Source organism: Apium graveolens, chromosome 5 (assembly GCF_009905375.1).
Source record: "Apium graveolens cultivar Ventura chromosome 5, ASM990537v1, whole genome shotgun sequence".
NCBI classification, from domain to species: Eukaryota; Viridiplantae; Streptophyta; class Magnoliopsida; order Apiales; family Apiaceae; genus Apium; species Apium graveolens.
In genome coordinates, this window is record NC_133651.1 from 250,281,159 (window position 1) to 250,285,827 (window position 4,669).

A 4,669-nucleotide genomic window follows, 5' to 3' on the forward strand; every position below is an offset into this window, starting at 1 on the left:
TGAAGTGTTATAAGTCATTTTGTGTCTAGAATATATTCTTTGTATAAGCTTGTGATTTCCTTGATGATAATTAAGTTATGGTGATTGATCTAGTTTTGAAGCATATCTGTTAAGCATTCCACACACGCACATTTCTGGTTTGTGAGTTGGTTTGTGGGATTTATTCGAACTTTGTTTTAAGTCATTGCATTCTTAGAGGCATTGGCTTATTCATTTGGTTATGGTTATTCTGAGGGGATCGATTGCATTATCATTTAGTTGCATTCATGTTGTTACATTCATGCATTAGGTTTGTTTTGTAGTTTTGAGTCTGTTTATGCTTGAGGACAAGTATCGATTCAAGTTTGGGGGTGTGATAAGTGGATTTTATATCCACTTGGAATGCTTTATTACAAGCTTAAATTGGTGTTTTGGACTCAAGTTGTTGATATTTTGATATATTTTTATGTTATTGCATTTCAGGTATCAGTTATATGAAGAAAAGAGCTTTTAAAGGACATATGATAAAAAGTGGTCATATTTGGAAGCCAAGTCCATTGTCAAGTTGTAGAGAATCTCAATAGCTTTGCGTGGGCAGTTGAATCGCCTAATTCTGACGAGTAGAACTCAAGTTATGGCCAAAACAAGATTCATCAAAATATTTTCCCAGTCAGTAGCTGACCGGCCGCTCAGGAGGCGGCTGGTCGCTGATTTCGCTGAAAAAGCCTTTTTCAGTGGGATTTGACGATTTTAAGGGTCCAGGTCCACTAGGGGCGTATATATACTTAAAAAAAAGGGTTTTCATCATCCGGGAAGATTGGGATACCAAGGAGAAGACCTAGAAGCACAGAACAACTCCGAAAAAGAAGATCTTGTTTTCAACTTGTGATTCTTTGAATTAGTTGTAACTTTGGATGCTCGTTTTCGTTCTTGTTGAACCAAGATCTCGTTTATTCGTACTTTAATTATTATTCAGTTTATTAAGACATTGTTTTATACCATGCTTTCATTGGAACCCATGGTGACGATGAGTTCAATTAGGGCTAATCGTTGTCATGGGGTTCTAGCGGATTTACTTATGGATTTCAATAGTTAAATTATTTCGATATCTTGGTGTGTGGTGATTAATTGATATCCTAGTATTGGTTGTGCTTATTCGTTTTATGTGCTTAGCTAACATATAAGATAGCGTGTTAATCTCTATTGAAGCGACGGTGGATCTTGAGATTTAGAACATGCCATGCTAGCATAGATTCATGTATGTGTATGCATGATTAGTAAGTGACTCTAACCGTTTTACTTGCCCTATGTAATCAAGATAGATAACTTGTACTTAAACCGTTATGTTATCAAATTCTATAGACATATAGGGTCTCAATATAATTGGTGCCTATTCAGATTTTATCTCTTTTGTGGATGTCTGGTAGAATGGTACTCGTGCAACGAAAGTTGGCGTTTATCAGTTTCGTGTTATCTGATTAGTGTCATCACCATCACATGCAAAGGTTAAGAACAAAAAGGCTATTGAATGAAGTAGTAATGAAGTTAGAATCCCATTTTTGTCATATATATTAATTCAACCTCAATTCACTTAGTTAATGTTATTTACTATAATCTCTTATTTTAATAAAAACACAATTTGTTATTTGTCTTAGCATTGAGCGATAGCCATACATTGTTGCATAGGTGCATAAATTGAACTTAACCTAAACCAGTCTCTGTGGGAATGAATCTGATTTATATTATATACTACTTGCGAATGTGTATACTTGTGTGTATTTTAGCGCGTGTTTTCCCCTAACAGTAGCAAATCCATGTCAGGGTACGTGTGTACTCTGAATGGTGGTGCAATTCAGATTGTTGAAAGAGGAGATGTCAACGTCGAGAGAGTTGACACACATAACAACTTAGCAGACCCACTCACAAAGCCACTTTCTCAGAGTCACTTTGATCGTCATAAAGAAAAGATGGGTATTAGATACCAGAGTGATTGGCTTTAGTACAAGTGGGAGATTGAAAGAGATATGTCCTAAGTCCAATCATGTATGAGGATTTAGGAATAACTTTTATGTAATCTGTTTTGATTTCATTGATATTAATAAAAGTCTTGTTTTGTTTTTATTGTGGGATCTATCTATTTAAATGTTTAAATAAGATATACCACAGTTTAGAGTAAAGCTTTTTATGGATTGTGATGAGATCATAATAATGAGACCTAAAAGATGATAACTCTAAACTTAAATAGTTCCTGGTCATAGGATTACTAACTGGTAATTAATAATCCGCAAAGATCGGTACATACTATGCTTGCTTCATTATGAAGGATGTTTGTTCTCATAGACATTTGTGTGGTGACACTATAGCTAGTATGTAGGTGCTTATTATAGAATAAGTTCACTGAACATGACTCACACAGCTGAACAACTGATGGAGTTCACTCATGTGTCAGCAGTTGTTCACAAAGTGATAGTTGTACAAGTATCCTTAGACTTGAGGTCATCATAGTCATCTTGTGTACACTGAACTATGCTTTGGTTTAGTTCTTAGTCTCAAGGGACAATTATAAGGGCTCTACTGGGTATAGGAATTTGTACACGAAGATAGTGTCTGATCAATAAAGGATCTACCCCTTCCAGTGTAGGAAGAGAATGTTCAATGCTGATCCACTTATGTTAGTTCAGGAATCTCTGGCCAGAGTGAATGAAATTAGAAAGGAGTTTCTAATTTACATTAAATAGAACTAAGCATAGTGAATGGGAAAGCAAGTGATTAAATAAGATAGGCTTGACACAAGTTCCATGCCTTATATTTAATCGTGACATTGCAGGGTAGAAGTAATTAATTGTACGGTAACTACTCACTGAATAGGTTCTTGGTATTCTAAGCAGTGAATTTTTATTATCCGGATAGTCGCGATATGCTGAGAAGTATCCCTCACGATGTAGAATAAATATGATTAATTAATTAATCATATTTAATGAATTAGAGAATTTATATAAATAATGATAAAATAGTTTTATTATTATTTATTTCTACTACCGGCTTAATATTGAACCTACAGGGTCACATCATAAAAGAGAATGATTTAATGATGGAGAAATTAATTAATAATGGCTGATAATTATTTATTTATGAAATAAATAAATTGGCAAATTTAATAATTTATTAAATAAGATTTAATTGATTATAAATTAATTAAGAAAAAGTTCTTAATATTATTAATTAAGAATTTAATTTTTGGAAATTAAATCAAGTGAGAGAATTATTTCTAAAGTGTTTAGAAAAAGGATTATAAATTAAAAGGTGTTTTAATTATTAGTGAGAATAATAAAGGGTTAATAATAATAATATTTTATGGGAAAATTTTCAGCTGAAAATTTTGCCTATAAATATACTATTATAGACCCTATTTTTCCTCAACCAAAAAGATTTACAAAACCCTAATTATCTCCATCTCCTCCTCCTTCATTACATCGTTTTCTTGGTGGATACCGGTGGAGTGCTTCACACTTGAGGAGCAGCTGCTAAGGATCTCCGTTCATCGTTCTTGGATCACTATTAAAGACCTCCATCTTTCCATTAACATAAAGCTTCTTAAGGTAAACATACTGAACTACGAATTAAATATTTTTTTTTGCATGGATCCTGTAGAGGGTTTCATTTTTTTTTTTAAGATTAAATTTACGTTTTCGTTACGTTTATGTGCTAAAAACCCTTCACAGCCAATCTGTCGGGCATATGGTCAATGAAAGGCAGAAAGAAGTGATCCTTCCTAGTGGCCTTGTTCAGCTTCCTGTAGTCCATACAAACTGTCCACCCTGTGACTGTTCGAGTAGGAATGAGCTCATTCTTCGTATTAGCAACTACTCTGATACCTCCTTTCTTCGGTACACACTGAACTGTACTAACCCAAGAACTGTCGGAAATGGGATAGATAATCCCTGCATCCAGCCACTTAAGAATTTCCTTCTTCACTACTTCCTTCATGATCGGATTAAGTCTTCTTTTCTGCTCAACCATAGGCTTGCTACCTTCCTCTAGCAGAATTTTATGCATTCAATAAGAAGGGCTGATTCCCTTAATATCTGCTATAGTCCAACCAATTTTCGATTTGAACTCTCTTTAAATCCTCAAGAGTTTTTCCTCATCACTTCCTGAAAGGTCAGATGCAATAATAACAGGCAAGGTAGATGCATCAACTAAAAAAGCATACCTCAAATGTTCAGGTAGTGGTTTCAGCTCAAGAGTAGGAGCTTCCTCTATAGATGGATTGAGGCGTTTTGGAGATTTGTTCAATTCCTCCATTCCAAGAAATTTAAAAGGCGTATCAATCTTCCTCTTCCAGGGAGAAGCATTCAGATATTGCAATTGCTCTTCACCTTTATCATCTTCACTATCTGAATTCCCCAACAAGGCCTTCTCTAAGGCATCAGACCTTAGCAATTGATCAAGTTCTGAACTAGCCATAGAATCGACCAACTCTACCTTTAAGCACTCCTCATTTTTCTTAGGAAATTTTATAGCATTGAACACATTTTACATCCTGATCCAGCACTCGAATTGTAAGCTCACCCTTCTGCACATCTATCAAGGTACAACCAGTCGCCAAGAAAGGTCTCCCCAAGATTATGGGAATCTTCTTATCCTCCTCGAAATCAAGAATTACGAAATCAGTAGGGAAGATGAGTTT